The following is a 20,844-nucleotide window of genomic DNA, read 5'->3' as shown; positions in this document are numbered from 1 at the left end:
GTACCTTGATTCTCAAAGCTGCGTTAAAGACCAAAAAACCTGGATCCCTGGTGCAGGGAGAGGTTTTCAGAGCGTCCCTTTTCTTCCATGCTTGCAGCACTTTGGCCTTTTCTTACATCCAAGATTCTACAGCCCAAATGGACCACACCTGTTTAATCTTGTTTACATGTCTCACATGACAGCTGCTTTGTTCTTCACATCAAACAAAAGTCCTGGAAAACTGGTGCATGATTTTCTTTTCAGCTTTGCTTTAGCTTTGCGCTACCAGTTTTACATCTGTAGTCTGCCTTTAGGTTTAGTGAATATTGACCTTTTAAATGTCTGCCCGTAGGTAGCCAGCCTGGATGCAAATGAGAATTCTTTCAGCCTGAAGGAACATTTCTTCAAAGACATTCAGGTTGATTGGCCTGGCTACAGTGAAAGAGATAGAAAGACATTGGAGGTGACCCTTTTTCAGTAAGTTCAGTCAGGACAACAGCCATTTCAAAAAAACCCTCTGGGAAATGAATGTTTGTTCTCGCTGTGAGGAAAGAGCGATGACTGCTGATATTTTTGCCTTGTAACCTGAAATGTTGGACCATCCTTACAGAAAAACAGCTCCATCTCCAAATGCCACCAGCACCAGCCGGTCACCGTCTCTGGGACCTTCTGAAAGAAATGCTCCACCGAGGACGGCTCAGGTATTTTGTGAATTTTTAAACATTCTCTACCCTAGATGATGTTTTATCCCACTTGCTCTTGGGGTCCAAGCTGTGATATGAAGCAGTAGTGTTGTCTTTATATCCTATAAACCTGAAGTGTGTACTTCGAATGGGATTCCTGTAATACTTTTCAAGATGCTTACAATGTCAAAGCCTGCAACAAGCTTGCAGACATGACTTGTTTCTTATGGTGCATAGGGAACTCTGCTAAGGACAAGATGTGGACATGTTTTTGGTACCTAGCTGTGTCTGTGCAGGGTTCTTGATGATATGGCAGCTCTAGTACCTAAATCATGCACGGTAATGCCAGTGCTACTGTTTGAAGAGAAATCTTAGGGAAGTCTAGCATGAGGACAAATTCCAGTACTGAGGCATTTGTAGGAAACTTGTTTTTCTGTCCTCAGCAGCATTTAGGCTCCCATTTTGATTCAGGCTATCCCATGTGTGAGGAGGGGACTCTGAATCATCACGGAATAACTTGGACTTGTCAGGCTTAAAATCAAGAGATGGCCAGTACAAGAGGGCAAGGAAAAAAGGTTTGAAAGAATCTTGGAAAACACTGCATGAAAGGCATATTTTCTATACCTTAAAAGAATTCTCTTTAAACAGGAGGGAGGACACAGCTCTGGTTTTCCCTAGCTCTTTTCCCAGCCAGAGCAGGAAATGCTGCAGGGCCCAGCATCCTCTTATGCCCTATCTCCATGCCCACAGCATTTCTATCAGCAGGCTGGCACAGAGCCGTGTCTGGCAGTCCTGCTCTGAGCTGCTGATGTGCACGGGTGGGAGCAGCGTGTGCTTGGTAGGGAAGAGGCTGTGACCCAGGGTTTCCTCTGGAGAGCAGCAGGAATGAGTCCTGCAGCCAGACTGGGGCTTCTCTCTGTTGTTATCATCTCTGCACTGGACACGCTGTGATCAGCACCGCACCGGCGGCTTCTTGGGGCTGCTTTAGGGAATCGTGTGGGTGTGTGACAGCAAGAGTTGAGTGTGTTCCTGGTGTGTCTAAGCAGAAATAGGGAGCAAGATAAAGCCAACCTGAGCTCCTCATTTTGGGGAAGCCTTTGATAGAGGTGCTGAAGGGAATGTCTTTCTCCCAAAGCCATTTAACTACAGAGTTGGAGGAGGACTTGCTGAATACTCAGGTGAGAAAGTAGGAATGAAATAGCGAACATATTTAGCTGCAGCACCTCCTTGTATGACAGGCCATTTTAGGTAAGACAGGTGTGTGTTCAACCATTGCCAGGTCAGAAATGCTGCTTTTTCAGAGCAAAACTAATTGGGATCATCTTTGCAGAAACAGCCTCTGGCTTCTGCCTTTATCAGTCCTGTGAGGACCAAGAAGCAGAGGATTGACCAAGAGCCCAGTGATATCCAGCCAGCAGCTGGTGGCCGCTCTCCTTCTTCCTTGGACCTGCCTTCCACATCCTGCACACCTTTGAACATGTCTGCAAGTGTCAGCTCCATTTCCACCTCCACCCATGAGCTACCAGAGAAAGATAAAATTCGGACTCCGTCTGGAATCCCAGTGCCTGTCAGGGTGCAGGGGAAGACTCCCAACTCCAAAGGTGAGAAAACAGAGTTAGACAGAGTGAAAAAACTCCATCCTTTGGAATTCGCTTGCCATGAGCAAAGACAAAGAGATGAGCAGACAGTGCAGGACCCAAGCAGAAGAGGAGTCACACGGTCCAAGTGCAAAGGGTATTAAAGCGATGGACCACTTTTAGATATGCTTCCATTTCATTTTTTACTGGATATCTGTATGGTTTTTTAGACATATCTAACCTCCCATCCACCGGCACCTCCAAGTCCTCCCCACCTTCATCCCCAAGCCTGTCTTGGTGCCAGGGAATGCCCCAACCCCAAAGATGCAGCACTTTGCACTTGGCCTTGTTGAATCTGATGAGGTTGCAAGGGCCCCACTTCCTGGTCCTTCCGGATGGCATCCCGTGCCTCTGGATTAGGCAAGCTTGCTGAGGGTGCACTTAATCCCACTGTCTGTGTCATTCTAGACATAGCTCAGTGCTTGAGCTTACAAACTGGGGAAATCATATTAAAGCATCATGCATAAAAATAATTTTTCATAAAACCTTCCCATCCAGCATCACTCCTTTACCAGCTTTTAATGACTGTTTCTTTTTAATGCTTTACTGTTTGGATTCTTGGAGATCTGTAAATGCCGAACAAATAGAGGCTCAAAAGTCTTGGTACATCCTTTTGAATCTACTCCCTTGCCTTCTCCAAACCTCCAATTTGAACTATGGGTTTCTGGTTTTCCCTCATTTTAGGAGGAAAAGCAGAGGTCAGAGGAGCCCAACAAAGCCATTCAGGTCCTGTGCCTGAGAAGAAGAGGATGATGTCTGTGAGACTTGCAGACATTGACTGGAGCGGTTGCGCTGCTGTTTACGACCGACCCTACAGGGACAGGGTGATTCATTTACTTGCTCTGAGGGATTACAAGGAGCGAGAGTTACTTGCTCGGCTGCAGAGAGATGGAGTCAGGCAAAAGGACAAGGATTCCCTGGGCAAAATCCTTCAGGAGGTGAGATCGTAGAACTTGTGCCAGCACCTCTTCCATCATGCTATTCTGCTGTTCATCATTTTACTGCTTCCTCACCTGTTTAAATTAGAGACTTTTGCAATAACTCCTTTGAGTTAAGTTCCACTGGGATTTCCTTCTCATAGGCTTTCGTACAATGCACGCCCATTGAAAGATGCAGTCGATCCTTCCTTCCTTTCTAAATATTCCCCATCCACATAGGCTTTTGCTGAATAATGCAAGCATTAATATATCAAATAGGAATATTTCCTCTTTAGCTAGGGAAAAGCATTTTGGAACCTAGTCAAAGGACTCCAATTCAACATGGATACACTTTCAGTTGATCCGACAGTGGCTTTAAGGAACTGATTCCCTGACCCTGTGAAGTTTGTTGCTGTGTTTGCCCAGGGCAGTGGCAGGGATTTTTTCACCCTGAAGACATTCACAATATAATGAGAGCCATGTTTTGCCATCCCAACTGAAGTAGCCCATTTAGATTTCTGTAGTTTGCATAGAGGTGTCATGAACATTTGTTCTCCGAAATGTCTGCCTGTAGGTTGCCGACCTGAATGCAAAGGATAATTCCTTCAGTCTGAAGGAACATCTGTTTCAAGCGCTTCAGACTGATTGGCCTGGCTACAGTAAAACCGATCGAGCGAATTTGAAGTTAATACTTTCTAGGTAAGTTCAGTCTTCTGGGGAAGGAAAAGAGCCTTTTCAGAAGAAAGCCCTGGGAAATGAAGCCTAGGTTCTTAGAATATGCTGAGATAGCAGGGACCTGCCAGGACCCTGGCCCTGCACAGGACACCACAAGAATCACACCAGGTGCCCAAGAGTGCTGTCCAAACACTTCCTGAAGCCTTGCTGCAGTGGCCACTGGCCTGGGGAGCCTGTTGCAGTGCTCAAGCACCCCCTGGGGCACAGATGTTTTCCTGATATCCTGCCAAAAGCTCCCTCAACTCAGCTTCATGCTGTTTCCTTGAGTCCTGGCACTGAAGGTCTGCAAGGAAAGGACTATGGCAGTTGATATTTCAGCCTTGTAACTTGAAGTATTGGACCATCCTTACAGAAAAACTGCTCCATCTCAGAACCCCACCAGCAGCAGCCAAGCGACGTCTCCAGGGCCTTCTGAGAGAGATGCCCCAGCAAGACCTGCTCAGGTATTTTGTGCATTTTTAACATTCTGTACTCTGTATGAAGTTTCAGCAGACTTGCTGGTGGTATAAAAGCTGTGATGTGAATGTGCAGGACCAGGCCTAAGCGTGTTTTGCCTCAGACTTTCTGAGTGCTGTGACAGGAAGGCTGTGATGAGAGGATCCTGCAGGGGTGGAGCAGCACTGTCCTGAGCCAAATTTCTGCTCTGCCTGAAGACTTGAGCTCAGTCCCCCCCCTCAACCCATTCCCTGGAGAAGGCCTCAAAGGGCTGGCTCTGCAGGAAAAATCTCCTGTCCATAAGAGGCTGCACCAGGGCGGGGCAGATGGGGCCCTCTCGCTCTCTTGTCCCTGTCTCTCTGTCACTCTCATTGCTGACTCCAGCTCTGCACTATCCACGTGGCTGCACCAACACAGGATCTGCAGAATGGTGATATTCCCTCAGTCCCTCCTCTGCCTCTATTTCTCTCCTCCCTCACTCTGCCAGGGCACACACGGCTGTCCTGTTCTACTCCATCCTCAGTCGGGAAGTTTGCTGGGGGTGTGGGGAGCTTGTGGCTATGTTTTGTGGCTTGTGAGTCAGCAGCTTTGAGAAGGTCCTTGGGAGGAGCTGAGAGATGATTGAAGGGCACTGAGCAACAGTGAGGGCTTCTTGGTGACCCCTTGTGAAACTCTCTTGTACAGATGTAAGGGCTTGTTAGCCAACAGCTTTTAAGTCTGCACAGCAGGTAGCCTGTTGCATTTAAGACAACTGCACCTAAAAGCACAAGAGTTTCTTGACATGTGGCTGCTTTGTTCATCCTGATGAGAATTCACAACCAACCATCACACCCTGTACTCTTGCTGGATTTAAGACAACTGTACCTAGAAGCACAAGAGTTTCTTGACGTGTGGCTGCTGTCTTTGTTAATCTTGATGAGAATTCACAACCAACCATCACACCCTGTACTCCTGGGTTCTAATAGTGAAGCACTAATCTCGTTTCTAACACATGAGACTCTAAAACAGCCAGGTGCCTCTTCAGTAAATCATGTGGGTGTTTGACAGCAAAAGCTGAGTCTTTTCCTGGTGTGTGCAAGCAGAAACTGGGACCTAGACAAAACTTACTGGACCTGCCCTTTGGGGGAGGCTTTGCTGGAGCTGCTGAAGGGAGTGTCTACCTCCCAAAGCCTTTTAGCAGTAGACTTGGAGAAGGACTTGCTATGTGCTAAGATGAGAAACTAGGAATGCAATAGAGCTGATATTTACCTGGAGGTCTTCCATGTTTGACAGCTATTTTTATTTAAAAAACGTGTGTTTTCAACCTTTGCCAGTTCACAAATCCTGCTTCTTTAGAACGGGAGCAAAACCTGATCCGGGTCAGAGATTAATGAATTGTTTTGTTATTGTTCTAGAAACGGCCTTGGGCTTCTGGCTTGACCAGTCCTGCGATGAGCAAGAAGCAGAGGACTGAGCAGTAGCTCAGTTACCTCCAGCCAGCACCTGGTGGCCACTCTTCTTCCTGGGTGCTGGCTTTGACATCCCATTCTACTTCCTGCCTGTCTCCAAATGTCGGCTCCATTTCCCCTGCACCCTTTAGGTTCAAGAAAGACACAAATTTCTGAGTTCTACAATGACAGCACTCATGTGCTGAAGACTGCCATGTCAAAAAAGATGTGAAGAGAATTCGGGAGGCTGAAGCACTTGTGTCCCTTGGATCTCAATGAAGGTATCAATGTGCAGCTTTTCCTAACTCCAGTGTGGATAATGATGGAGTAAAGATTTGATGATTAAGAGAAGCCTCTGCATGAATTCAGGTGCAAGAAAGACCATATGCCAGAGTCAATAGCACAGACATTATTTAATAGTAAATGTGAACTAGGGAGACAGAAAGCTAAAGGAGGAGATGGGCCAGGTGGGGAGAAGTGCTGAGATGAACACCGAGGTGGGTTGTGCCCGGACGGGCCCTCCCTTCCTGCAGTGCAGTTGCACAGGCTCAGCTGCAGCAGTGGTGCTGCATCCCCTCATCGTATTTGCAGGGCAGGAGGGGAGGGAGAATTGTGTGTGTGTGTGTGTGTGTGTGTGGTATAAAACACTGGAAAGTGCTGCCAGCTTGTGTCAGAGCAGTGATGTTGGCAAGGGCAGTCAGGCCTCCTGCAGCTCTGGGGCTCTGGGGCAGCCGTGGCCTTTGGAGCAGGCGCGGCAGGGCCCTAGGTCACACTGGATACAGCCAGGGATGCTCCGTGGAAGGCTGAGGGCAAGCCTGGCCCTGCAGGGGAGCAGTGGAGTGAGGCCTGTGCTAGGGCTCTTGCTAGCAAATGTCACTGGGCAGGGGCCAGTAGTTCAAGCTCCCGCTTCTCGGGAACCTCTCAAAATGTTGAAAGGCATCTGTGGTTTTCTTTTCAAACTTATCCTGCACAGCAGTCAGGTGCATCTGGCCTGGGATGCATCCCTGGCATATGTTGTTTTCTGTCCTTGTACTGAATTTTAACTTGTTAAAGATTTATTGCTTGTAAGAATTTATCTCAGGATGGTATGAAGTGTTTATTCGCACGTGGAATGAGTTTTTGTCATTCCAAAGAGAACCAGATCTTCAGGCCCAGAGGAGCAGAAGCTTTGGTGTGACAGTGTTGGGATGTGGCATCTATTCTTCTCATTGCCACTTCATCTTGGATTTGTATCATGAGCTTGATAAACCTCACACCTGTTGATTGGAGGGAGAAGGGATTGAAGAAGGTTTCACTGCCTTCAGTGGCTTTAAGCATTAATGAGTTTTGGCCTCTTTAGGAGCTGCTGTGCTTGGGGTTGTTGTTGTTGTGGTTTCAGACTTGTCCAGAGTTTGTTTTTAGGTCTGTAATACAACAGCCTCAGTTTGCAAACTTCCCAGAAGTATGGTGGCTCACAGAGAAAAATGCCTCCAAAGTCAAACTGAGAGTATTTTTATTGGTTTACATGAATAAAACCAGACTGGCCTGGCTTGGTAACCTCTGAGTCTGCCTCAAGGCTATTTTAAAGAAAAGGTCATGAAATTCTAAGCTCTGCAGAAATGTTGACATGCCCTAATTTTCTTTTGATTTCTCCTTCATAGGGTAGCCCCAGCTACTCTGAGATGAAGAGCAGGTGCCAGTACCTCCACAAAAAGCTGTCCCCCATTCAGCAAGGAGTATCTGAATTTGGCAAGCAGCAAGTGCAGTCCTGGCACCAGTTGTCTGCTTCAGCAAGGAAACATCTATGAACTCGGGCTGTTGGATTTTAAAAGAAGATTAAGTTTTGAGGATTCTTCCAGTTAGGATTGAGTAGATGATTATTTGTCCAAAACATAGGATTAGTTAGCCTAAGAGTACAGCATTTAGTATTGAACTTTAGCAATAAAGAAGTTGCATTATCGTTAACTCCCTCTCTTGTTGTCACTTCTCCCTAAAGAAGTATTTTTTCCCATACCGGTTGGGGGATGGGCCAACTAAATCTGCTTTCTGAAAAAACCACTTCAAAAGTTCTCTCCCAAGTTTACCCTAAACCAACCATTTTTGGCACCCAATGTGAGGCCCAAGAAAGAAGAAAAACCTGTACTGATTGCATTTTGGTTGTGCTTACTGGGTAGTGGCACAAAGCAGTCAGTACCCATGTTACTTGAGGTGGTAATGTCTCTCGGGGTGGGGGCCTTCATGTGTTTCTAGTCCCAAGGCTTGTTTGAAGTTTTAATACCTTTCTAGTCGCCAGGATTATTTTCTTATCTAAAACTAGCTCCACTATTGTTCTAACACATAGCTTTTACAGTAGAGGGGCATGGGTTTGAATAGCTATTGTGCTAGGCTCAGTATTAATAATTTATAGGGAGTTTACAAAAGGACTGAGGGCTGTTCAAGATGTATTTGGTTTATAGTTTCTTCATCCTACCCTACGCCCCAGTTCAAGTAGCATGTTTTGGGGGTTTATTAGAAACTACACCCAGTTTCTTAGAGGAAAAACAAGGGATGAAGCTTTCCAGCCTTTCCTTTCCTTCTTCTCCTTTGAATCTGTTGCGTCCCTTTTTGAAAATGTTTGGCTTCCCCTGAATGTTAAAGAGACCACTTTCCTCACATTTAATCTAGTAAGCTTCCTCTATACAGTCTACAGCTTCTCTAGACTGAGGGCTGAGTTGTCAAGAGGAGCTGATGAGACCCCTAACCCAGAAGTCGACCCAAGCGGGGAGAATTCTGAGTAGCATAGAAAATAAGAGAGAATGAGTCAAACCCTGAAAGAATTTTCTGATCCCCCAGCCTAGGAATTTTCATGTGAACAAATTCAGAACCCAGATGAGGCGGGGAAATACCTAGAAGAGAGCTACTGTGATGACTTTACGGAGAAAAAGATCCTTGCAAAAAGCCAGGCCCTAGCCTTTGCTTATCACACACTGCTGAATACTGTAGAACAGCAGATAGAAGCAGGGGGCAGGGAGATAAATCAAAAGCTACCCCAGTAACTCAGGCTGCAGCCAACACCCCAGCTACTCAGGTTCTAGCTAAACCAAACAGTGAACCTAAGCCTGCAGCTAAACAGACAATAACCCTCAACCCAATCCAAACAAGACCAAATGTGAAAAACATACTCTACTCTACAGCCGGGAGCCAAAATCTGTCCTAAAACCTTTAACAAAAACTGCCACTAATTAAATCTGCTTTCTAAAAAATCCCCTTCAAAAGTTCTCTTCCAAATTTACCCTAAACCAAGACAACTTGTCATCTCCTGTTTTCTGCCTTTTTTCCCCTTACATTTCTTCTCCCACTGGTTCCTGTCAGTGGCTGTTTCTCTTCAGTAGTTGATGGGCTTCTCTTCTTTTTTTCCTGCAATCCCCTACTCAAAACTATGGCTGCCAAAGTAGTGGCCCAAGAAGCCCCTGCCTGTGCATCTGCTGAACAGAAAGTCTGTGCTCACCTTGAAGAATCTCACTAAAACCCCAACGGACTTCCTGCTGCACTTTGGGTTGTTTTCCCCTTCCTAGGCAGTCTTCATAGTGCTCTAAATAAATAGGTACCCTGAGGGGTACACATTCCAGGCGAGCACCCACTGCACAGCCTGCTCCAAGTAGATCTCATAGATCTCATCTCCATCTTCATCACCTCACAGTGGCTATGACTCCTGCATGGAAGAGACAGGCTGCGATGCTGCTTTCTGCTTTTGGTCCTTTTTTTTGGCAAATAAAATATTTTATTTTAAAACATTCAAACCCTGGAGTTTCTTCCTACTTTCACCTACTTGAACTGCCTTGACATCAAAACACTGCCCCCGGACATTACAACCTGGCTGGTGTATGTTTGTGTGCACAGACCAAAGGTGCCACATTGTGTCCGTGCCCCGGCTCTCTGTTAATGTCCATTTCGACTGACGGCAGAAAGGGGGGACTCTGCCAGCTCTGTGCTGCTCGGGGGCCGGGGCTGGGCCACCAGGGCCGCAGAGCTCGCTCAGAGGCTGCCTCAGCCCCGGCCGCCATCCTGTGCGTGGCTGCCTCAGCCCTGGCCGCCATCCTGTGCGTGGTGGCAGCGCTGAGGGCTCTGGGAGGGACGCCCTTCCCCAGAACTGTTTCCCAACTTTTCCTTTCCCAAGAGGGCACTTGGAAATGTTTCTTCTGCCCTGACTTACCCTGCTTCGGCCTTGTCAATACACAACTTGCTGTCTTACTCACTTTACGCTTAGAAGGTTCTAAGAAGAAAATGAGAGACATATTGTGATTATGATGCCCCAAAAAGTAGGCCAGAAAACAGTACTCCATAGTGTAGGGCCTGTAGAGCAGGTATTTGGTTTAGTTGACAGCAGAGTGAGGGCAATAGCTCCACCACAAACTCACTAGTCCATTCCTTGCACAGTACAAGCTTTTAAAATTTTAAACTTAATGTACACATGGTACTTTCCTAACCTTCATATTGCAACATATTTTCTAATGACATGATTATGTAAGCCCTGGTAGCACATGTGCAGTTTCTTCACGAGGTGGTCGTCTGTGGGTGACAGCCTGGTCAGAGAGAGAGAAACGACATTCGTTTCTCCCAGCAGCTTGTGAGACCTTTTAGGGAGTTGTACAAATGATGGTAACTTTGTTAGTATAAACAACCTGCAGGTGTGATTGTCTATTCTGTTTTTCTGTTCTTCTCAAGGACTGTTTGTGAGAAAGATGTTTTTGTTAATTAGCCAATCAAGTAGAATGTGACGAACCTGTCTATAACAGAGAGAGCACTTGTATTCAACTTTCTTCTTCTGCAATTCAGTCTCTGGTGAGCTTGTGTCACTCAGGACTTAATGGTGACAGTTGTCAGCCTCTGGTGGTCGTTTTGGATGAAGGCTCACAAGGCTTCCTGTGTCTTCAATTTTTTACCTCTGTTTCTGCACATGCTTTACAAGATTGTCTGCTCAAATCGCCAGTGGTTAATTAGCCTTTTGCAGTTAGCTTGTTCTGCTAAATTTGCTGATTTCTAGAAAGTGCTTCATTCCCATCCCCTGGTACAAAGTAGCTACTTCTTTCTGCACAGCTACAGCTTTCAGCATAGCTCAAGCACAATCTCATTGCCTCTGCATCCAAAAGAAGGAAGGGAAGAGGGGGCAAACCAGTGAGGGAGATGGGTCATTATCTTGTTGCCCAGGTATCAATTATGAGATTAATTAAGGGGTATTCTCGTCCATCAAGTACGTGTGGGGATACCATAGGGACAGAGCCAACGCGTGGATTTGGAGCCTGGGGCTGTTGGCATCAAAGTCCTGCTCTTGAGAGGGGTGCAGGGACACAGGGGCTGTCAGAGGACAATGAGAGACAGGGGACATGAGGCCATAATGGGCCAGGCAAGATCCTGCCCAGCATGGCAGCAAAGACATTTCCTCCCCGTGGCCTTGGCACTCCAGGGCACCCCAAAAAGGGCCGAGGAGTCCTGTGTGTAACCAGGAGGGATGACTGACATCACTGTGGGTCCCAGCATTCCCCAGTCCCTTGCTGGCCGTTCAGTGCACACTGGGGCCGCTGGGCGTGTGTGGAACATGGGGATGGGGTGCGCAAAATTAAAGGGGGACCCCAAAGTGGAAGGAGTGGAATCCAAAATCGCTGGGTGGAGACCCCCAAAACAGAGGTGTGAAATCCCAAAATGGAGGGAGGAACCCACAAAATTGGGGCAACACCCCAAAAACCCACATGAAGCTGTTCTCTCCCTCCATTGTTTACCAACAAGAGTTCCATCTACCAACTCTAATTTCAGCAAAGAATTCCAAGTGTTTCAGCTGAAACTCATTCTGAGCAAACTTTGTAGAAGTGATCACAGAATCACAGAATGTTCTGTGTTGGAAGGGATCCACCGAGTCCAATTCTGAAGGGAATGGCTTGCTGGCAGGGTCAGCACCAAAGACACCCACCCCAGCTTAAGGAAGAAGTGTCATTGACTGTAGGGCAAAGCAGCACAGAAGTACAAAAGGATAAGCTAAGCAATGTACCTGATCATTACTAGAAAAGATTGCCTGTAGGGATTCAGAAAGATACATCACCAGTTACCCTCATACTTGACCATTGTCCTGACACACACGTCAGCTGGGGATGCCCTGTCACACCAAGGGATTGGAGAAGCACTCCCAGTACCTGGGAATTCCTATGTGGTTCGCCCACCCTCAGGCGAGGCCGCCAACTTTGCGCCAAGTGAGAGGGCCCAGATTTTATACTGTTGAATAAACAAGCTACCATAACTTCTAGTGCGGGAAGATCTGGTTTCATCCTCCTCTTGGCCAGGGCTCAGGGAGGAACTAAGGGAGTTTACTTTGAGACTACACCTTCAAACAAAGCCAGATAGAGATGTGATAAATGAATATGATTTGTGCCAATAATTGTAACTATATCGATATTTTAGAAAATATTTGTTAAAAAGTAATAGGGGAAAGTGATATGTAATTAGCATCACAAAACAGCTGTTTGCAGATGTTCATGAGATCCAGGATGGAGTATTGAGATATTTTAGCACAAACGGCCTTGGGAAGGACAAAGCTGGGAAAAACTCCAAGAGAGGAATTGACGTTGAGACGAATGAAAGCCCAGGCAACTTCTTCTCAGGCAAGAATGGCCTTGAAGACAATTAAGCTGCCCATATGGCCCTGGGCGCAAGGCTGGTGCCCCACAGGACATGGGTGCCACCCACGGTGGGGCACAAGGGGAAGGCTGAGGAAGCAGAGCCCAGAGACTGTGTGGGGGAAATACCAACAATTTATTTATTTTTCTAAAAAGAAGGAGTTGAAGAGCCTTGCTAGTTCTACGGCAGGGATGGGGAGAGTTCGAGGCCTTTCTCTTTAGGGACTGCCGGGGCCACCCAGGCAAGCAGTGCCTGCCTTGGGTGGGACCAGAGGGTCTGAGGCTGGTGCTCTGGACAGATGGATCAGAGGGACCTGCCTCATCCTGGGGCTGGTCCTGCTCTGGGGACACCGGCACAACTGGGGGATGGCTTTGACCCCTGCTGGGGGTGGCCTCCGTTGTGGCAGCTTCCTCTTCTTCCTCTGTGGGGACTTGAGGGCTGCTGGGTAGAGTCCAAGAGCTGGGTCTGGGGCTGTTAGGGCTGGAGGAGTTGGGGTTGTTTGGGCTGGAGAAGCTGGGGGAACTGTGGCTGTTGGCTCTGGAGAGGCTGGGGGAGCTGGAGAAGATGGAACTGGAGCTGCTGGAGCAGCTGCTGGCTGCTGGGCTGTCATCCTCATCTGCGGCAGCATGGGAGTGCAGCAGACTCTGCGCCCCTGAGCTGCAGTGTCTCACAGTGATGTCGATGGTGCCCTGGACCAGTGGCACTGTGTGTTCCTCCAGGAAGCCCTGCAGACTCTGGATCATGTCCTCCTGGTCTGGCCCACACACACAGAGAACATACAGGATGGCACTCTGTGCTCCTTGCCATCCACCACTGCTCCCTTTGGATGGCCTCCATCCTCTGGTTCAGCCAAGTCCGCACAGGGTCTAGAAGTTCCCGTCGTCGACGGAAAAGTCCTGCCCAGACCTTGGGCAGGACACCGCCGACAGCTTTGGCTGGTGTCTCCTGAGGAGAAGAGGGATGGGCCGGCACAGGGCCATGGGGGCTGTTCTCGTCCTGGCCGCCGGGAGCTCGCTCTGATGAGCTCGTGGCTGCTGGCAGCTGCTCAGGGGCTGTGATGACAATCTCTAGAGAGTCACCGGCATCATCAGAAAACCTGACAGTCTCTATTGCTCCTCTGCACAGTGGGCATGATGGATTTGTCTGTGCCCACCGCAGGATGATGCCCCGGCAGAACTGGTGGCCACAGGGCAGAGTAGAAGCCACGTCATCCCAGGTGTCCTGGCAGATGGCACCGTTGCCATCTTTCTCTGTGGCCGTATTTGGCTGCTGCAGCACGTTGGGGAGGGCTGAGGATCAGGAGCTGCTCTCTGTTGCCGGTGTCACAGCCTGCAGGAGAGGGGAGGAAGGAGAAGGACACCCTCCCACCTCCCTAAAGCCCTGTCACCTGCCCACGTCTGACCAGGGGACGTTTCCTCTCTGTGCTGCAGGTACGCTCTGCCCCAGCCAGGCAGGGCTGGGGAAACCCTGCTGGTTGCTCTGGGACTGGCACTGGGACCTGCCAAGAACAGGCACCACTCAGCACCAGAGAAACCTGGCTTGACCCTCCACACCTCGCAGTCAGGCTCGGTAGGAGTTCAGGCCAGAGCCAGACTGGCACCGGCTCTGCCCACGTCTGTATTTAAGCAGCGAGGGGGGACATGTCACAATCCTGCGCTCGGTGATGTCACCCTCCATCAGGAGGCCATGTCCACGCCAGTGCATGTTGATAGGAGAAAGAAGAAAACTTCTGCACTTCCATATTGCTCTGCCTTGGCCACCTGTGTCATGTGTCCATGGCCGTGTCTCATCCCTGCTCCTGACACCTTGCCAAGGTTTTCTGTGAGGAGCGGAGTGGTGGGAGCTGCCAGCATGAACGGCCTGTGGCTGGATGATGTCTCCTCCTGTCACTGCCTTTCTGTGGCAGTGCTGGGATTTGGAGAACCTGGGTGCTGGTGGCCAGCCCGGGGTGAGAGTGTCCCCCCCCGTGGGACAGGGTTGTGTCCCTGCTTCGGGGAGAAGCAGGAAGGAATGTTTTGCTCCAGCCCCATCCACTCCCGCACTTGCCCACAGTGCCGGGTCCCTCTCCACTTGCCAAGTTTCTGTGTTTCTGGAGTTCAGTGCCTTTGTGCTCCTTTCCAGAGCCTCAGGAAGGACCTGGAGTTGCTGTCCCAGCAGAGTGGGGTACAAGGGCCAGAGGAACCCTGTCGTGACTCTGGAGAGCCCAGGACCCATCACCGTGTGGGCCATGCTGTGCCATCATCCCTTCCTGCCTCTGGCTATTGTCATCCCTGAGAGTCATCAGCCCAAGCAGTTCTTTCTTCACTTGGAACTAACTGCTCCTGCTTTGAGGCTTGGCTGCTGTGAGGCAAGGATGCTGTGTGCAACCACCGTGTGGCTCTGCCTCAGGGTGCAGAGATCTCTCTTCAAACCTGTGCAAATGGAGGATGTCCATTGCCATACTTTGGTGCTTAACAATACACATGGAAAAAGACGGAAGTTTGTTCATCAGGACTTCTTTGTGTTGTTATGGGGAGGGTGTTTCTCCTTGCTTGAGAAAGTGCCTCCTAAAATATGCAGTTATATTCCATTTCATTTGGAATTGGACTTTTAACGGTCTAAATGTGCAGGCAGCAGCTGGAATTTCAGAGTACCAAAATATTCCCTTTTTCCTGGGGTAACTAATGCACCCCAGGAGGTGCATTTCATGCTTCAAGAGGAGTCTTGGCCAAGGTGCTGGTTTGATCTTGACTTCCTTGCACATCTGTGGCCCAGAATATCCCCCCATTAACTTGCTGCCATGATCCCATTTCATTTCTTTTTCTCTCCTGTCCCGTGGGCCCTGAAATGATGAAATGACAGAAAGGGTGGGGATGGAAGGGACCTTTAGAGATCATCTAGTCCAAGCCCCCTGCTATGCTCAGGGCCACTCTTCACTAGACCTCGCTCCTCAGACCCTCATCCAACCTGACCCTCAACACTCCCAATGAGGGCACATCCACAACAGCCATGGGCATCCTGTTCCTGGCTTTCCCTCGAGCAGAGGGGCAGAACTCCCTCCCTTGACCTGTTGGACATCCCTCTTTAGACACAGCCACAGAGGGCTTTCAGGGCTGCAAGAACACAGCTCATAGCCAATGTTTCCTTCTCAAGGATCTCCCAGTCCTTCCCCACAGGGCTGCTCTCAATCCATGCATCACCCCTGCTGTTCTGCTAAATTCTGGAATATGCCTTTCTAAAGAGCAGGCATTTCACACACTGGGAAAAAAAGTTGTAGGTCTAAGGAAAGGAGGCTGAGCCAAGTGGTGGCATAGAAATACAGGTGAGGTAGACATTCCTCTTTGATGAGAGGAATGGTTTTCAGGTTTGGGGTGCAAAATGTAACATTTGGGGAAAGAGAAAAAGGCACAGAAATTCAGGCTTTCAGCAGCTGAGAGGTGGCAGTATTAGAACACGCAGCAGTTGGTGAAAGCCATCTCTCTCCTTCAGGTTCCTGCTGGGTGGGAAGGTGCTGGGAGTTGTGGTGGCTGCACTCACCCTTTGCTGGGAGGATGATCTGTACCAGGGGAGAGCAGAAAGCTGCCATGGTGAGCAGAACATGCGCAGAGCATTACAGTTCAGAGAATGATACTGACCCTGAAGTGCAAAAAGCTTGAAAGCATCTCATTCTGTGCAGCACTGTTGTACAAATTTTCTCTTCTAGAACATGCCCCTTTTTGTATTCTGCAGATGAATTATCTGGTTTTTATTGAATACATGGGGTATTTTTCTTAAGGTTTTTGGGAGAACTCTCAAGTTTATTTTTATTTGCAATTTGCATCCAGAATATATACAGGTTTTTTAAATCATTCCTTTGTAAATACTTGGGGAACAAATACCCAACCATTTTTTATTCCTTTGGGATATTGTGATTAGTATTCTTAGAAAGAAAACTTGCTGAACAAGTGTGATAACACAGAGAGCGGGAAAACAGAGATTAAAAGGAATGAAGATTTTAAAATTGCGCTGTGCAGAAGAGACCCACAGACAACCACTGTAAACACAGCTGAGAGATTCAGCTTGGAGTAGAGTGGAACTCATTCACTGAAAATCTCTGGTGCACAGGAATGCAAAGACTGAGGAGAAAAGGAGAAAGTCGTTCAGTCATTTAGACTCCTGGAAACATTGTGTAGAGATCTAAAAATGCTATTACATTACAAACCTAAAACATCCCCAGATGGATTGATAAGTGTGATGTGCACATCTCAGCTGTTTTCAGAGTTAATGAAACTGACAATTAGGAATGGGAACCCAGATGTTTATCTCCATTACTCTAACAACACCTTAACAAGGCACTTGAGGAGCTGAGCACTAACATTCTCACCCTGCTCTATTTCCTTTACATTTGAATACAGGCTGGTAGAAGAAGAGATCTGGCTCTAATTGCTTCCCAGGTTAGCTGTTGCACTTTCAGGTTAGGAGTACATGTAAAATTCAGCTAATCACTCTCTCTATCCATGAATATTCCACTACTGAACTGACATACAGAAACATCCTTTTTCTCTTTGTACCTTCCTAAGTGGTGCCCTAATTAACAGGAGATTTGTGTAAATCACACAGGGAATCACCAAAATTGCTGAAATTGACTCTCAATTTCATTAAAAAGGCTTCTGAGAAAAGGCTTGACAGGATCACTAAACAAACTGAAACTTGGAAGAGAAACATGCATTTTAGCACTGATCAAGAGAAAATAAGAATAAATCCTGTCAAAATTCAAAGTAGAAGATAAGGAGAAAGACAGGAAGCACAGGGAGAAAAAGGCACTGTCAGATGACCTGTGGAAGGTAACTTGGTGCCCCAGCACTGTTGAGGACGTTCCCTGCCATTGGTGCAAGCAGCTGGAGACATAAATACTGATGGATTTGGGGGCCACAATTTTGGTAGTGCAGTGTCGCCGTAGAGCAGGACAGGAACGAAAATTACTCCAAATCAAAGGCAAAGAGAATGAACTCTGATTTATTTCAAATGCAACACTCTATTTATAGAGAACATCATGTGGACTAATTTCATTGGTCCTAGTGTAAAAACATGTCACACCATTGGTGTGCAGTGAATGACGCACTGTGGCAGAACATATCTATCAACAATGTGAACAACAAGAAAGATTAGAGAATTATTTACATTCTCTCCCAACTGTCTCCCAGGCTCTCGCCTGGTTAGAAAACCTTCTTTTTTCTCTCTGACTGAACTGAGAATATCCACAGAGGACATCGTTTGGGACCAGCTTTTCTTCCAGCGGGGGATGGCGTCAGGTGGGTCCCGTCTGCTTGGCATGGTGGGATCAGAGCTTTGGGGAGATGGCAGCGAGCACGGGAGCATCCTGCTCTGGGCAGCTGCTGAGGGTTGGATGTGCCGTGGCCAGCTGCAGGCTGGGCACATGTCCTGCCCTCCTGCTCTGCTCCCACAGGCAGCAGGGATGGGCAGCTCTGGGCACAGCTCTGGGCACGGCCAGCATGGCCTGGGCACCGCGGGCGGCTGGGACAAGGGGACAGGAGCCTTCAGCTGACGGGCGCTTTCTGGTTTCTCTCCTTGCAGCCAGGCTCTGCGGGTGCTGAGGCTGCTCTGGGCTCTGCCAGGGCTCTGCTGGAGCTCAGCACCGGGCCACAATCAGCCAAAGAAGAAATGGGGTGACCTGCAGCACAGACCTGCTGGAGCATTTCAGCAACACAGCTCAAGGTTGCAGAATGTACACCTCCCAGGGAAAACATGACACCACCCAAAAAATAAACTTGTTCAATAGCTTCTGAAACGAAATCAATCTGGGATGACCCCAAATGACATTTTGCAGCTTGCTCAAGCTGTATCTCAGCCCTTCTCTGAACAGTTCTCTCCCCCACCTGCCTTGTACTTCCCAACTGCTCCCTCTTTTCCCCCAGTGAGTTCCCAGCCCATGGCAGTCCCCATCACACTGTTGCCTTCCTTGGTGCCCCTCACCACGAGGAAGGCTGAGCCCCAGGCTTAGGGACTCATCCTGTCACTCCTGAGGAGCAGCAGTGTCTCAGAGGTCCAGTGGGATTTTAGTGTCATTCAGAGCTGCTCTCCAGCCCTCAGCTCTCCTCACTGCTGAGTTCCCACTCCCTTTTCCTCGTCCTTGCAGCAGGATGAGCTCTGTGAATCCCCTTGAGCCTCCCCACTCTTCCCGGCCCACGCACCCACCTCAGTTATGCTGAAGCTGCAGCTTCTCTGTCTCCTGTGGCACACCAGTCCAGTCCCCTGTGCGGGGAGCCCCAGCCCCAGAGCACAGCACTCAGCAGTGCACTCCGGGCTGGAGCAGCTCCCTCCCAGCCCCAAGCCCAGGGACCCCTCCAGCCCCAGGGCTCGGGGCACTGTCAGCACCCGCTGCTCCAGCCACCGCTTCTGCTGGCCCTGACAGCAACACCCAAACTGGGGCTGATCGCGAGGGAGCAGCAGCAGGGCCTGGATCTGATCCCTGACTCTGGGCCAGGGCTGGACAAATGACCCCCAGCAGCAGCAGCACATGGAGCTGACTTTCAGCACAGCCCCTGCCACTCTTGCCTCCCGTGTGCAGCAGTCTCAGCAGCCTGAGGCACCTGGGAGCCCCCAGGGCCAGCAGGGACTTGAGATGGCAGCCCTGGGCTCCTGGAGCTTGTGCAAGGAACGGAGCTGGGGACTCCCTGTCCATGGGGAGCTTCCAGATGGAAAAGGCAGCTCCAAGGGCAGAGAAAGGAGGGTCTCGACCCCTGGATCTGTGCCAGTCCCACAGTCCTGGGCAGCAGCCACCGAGCCCTGGGGGAGCAGAGGGCACAGCAAGAGGGACAAAAGCAGGCAAGGTCAGAGACTGGAGAGAGCCAGACCCGGCAGCAGGAACAGCTGCTCCATTGCACTCTTGGAGAAAGCTCTTGGCTGGTTCAAAGCGCTGAAAGGCGTGCAGGGCAGAGAGGAGGCCACATCAAACACTGCTCCTGTTTCCACAGCCTCCCCTCTCCGTGTCCCAGAAGGAATTGGATGGACTGTGTTCTTCTCCCCAAGTGTCCGGTTCAGCACCAGCAGCTGAGCACCAGGAGCTGAAGGAGCTGAAGCCTCAGGCCTCAAAGCTGGGCCTGAGGAGACTTTGTGAGCAAATGAATGCTGCTAACATGGACCTGGCTGAATGCAGCAGATGGAATCATGGAAACACAGAATCCTTTCTGTTGGAAAAGACTTCTGAGCTCATCCAGTCCAGCCGGTCACCCAGCAGTGTCGAGCCCAGCACTAAACCATGTCCCTGAAGTGCCAAGGCCTGGACAACAGCCCTGAGTGAGGCCCTGAGCCAAAGGTGGCCTCTGGATGAACCTTCCAACCAAAGGTTATCTTTGTATCTGTTCACTAATGAAATATGCATGGTCATTAGCACTGTGATAGATGTATCCACTCATTAGTGAAACAAGGATTGACCTTTCTGTGTTTAGAAGCCAGGCAAGGCCATGAAATCTGACATCTGGCCTTGTCTGGGGCTGAATGGTCAAAGTCACCTCCCTTGGTTCCTCTTGGGCCCTGGCCAGGCTTTGGGTGGAACCCAAGAGGAGGATGAAACCAGATGTTCCCGCACCAGAAGCACTGTCAGTTTGTTCATTCAGCGCTGTCAGAGCTGGGCCCTCTCCCAGCGAGGCTGGAGCCCCACCTGTGGCTGGAGGCACCTGCAGGAATTCCCAGTGTCCAGGAGTGGCTCTGCAGCCCTTGGCTGTGACAGCTTCCCCAGCTGCTGTGTGGATCTGGGGCATGGTAAAGCCTGAGGGTAACTGGGGCTGGATCTTTCTTAATCACTGCTGCAATCTCTGGTGCTGCTGGCTGGGTGCATTGCTGAGCTGCTCCTTTTGTGATTCTTTGCTGCTTTGAGCTACAGTCAATGACACTGAGTCCTTCAGTTGGTGTCTGTGTCTTTGGTGCTGACCCTGCCCACTGGTGAAACAAAACTGGCACAGTCTGGCCAGATCACAACAAAATGTCACTTTTTAAATGTAAATGTGAGGAATCAGTCCCATCAGAAATTCCCAGATGGGAAGCCCTTCCCTGGAGTTCCCTGGCTCTGGAGTGGGCTGAGGTCAGAGCACCCTGTGAGCAGTGGGGCACTCTGTTAAAAGAGTCTGAACCCCTGGATGTCTTCAAATGCATCCAAAAATTGCATGTGGAAGAAGGAAAAGAAATGTGGGTTTGGGAATATGTGGGTGAAGTTTGTAAATGGCACACTGGAAACAGCACCAAGAGAAGGAAGAATTGCTTTTGGAATGCTCCCACATGGAGGGACAGAGGAAGGTTAAAACTTGAGCTCAGGTTCGTTTGTGCAAGTGAAATATAATATTATTATTATCATCATTAATGACAGTTATATAAAAATAGAACATGATTATACATTTTTTTTTCAGATAGAATTAAAAATTGATAATGTGAA

General features: G+C 49.0%; 1 long non-coding RNA gene across 1 annotated transcript; it reads left to right on the top strand.

The window, feature by feature from the left end:
- The first annotated feature begins 17,653 nt into the window (after positions 1-17,653).
- Positions 17,654-18,215, top strand: LOC137467647 (uncharacterized). Its single transcript, XR_010995580.1, has 2 exons — positions 17,654-17,707; positions 17,991-18,215. It is a non-coding gene; the product is annotated as an uncharacterized lncRNA (long non-coding RNA).
- Positions 18,216-20,844: the final 2,629 nt, after the last annotated feature.

This window comes from Anomalospiza imberbis, unplaced genomic scaffold (assembly GCF_031753505.1).
Source record: "Anomalospiza imberbis isolate Cuckoo-Finch-1a 21T00152 unplaced genomic scaffold, ASM3175350v1 scaffold_72, whole genome shotgun sequence".
NCBI lineage: Eukaryota > Metazoa > Chordata > Aves > Passeriformes > Viduidae > Anomalospiza > Anomalospiza imberbis.
The sequence above is the reverse complement of the archived record's forward strand: the minus strand, read 5'-3'. Positions and strand labels throughout refer to the sequence as shown.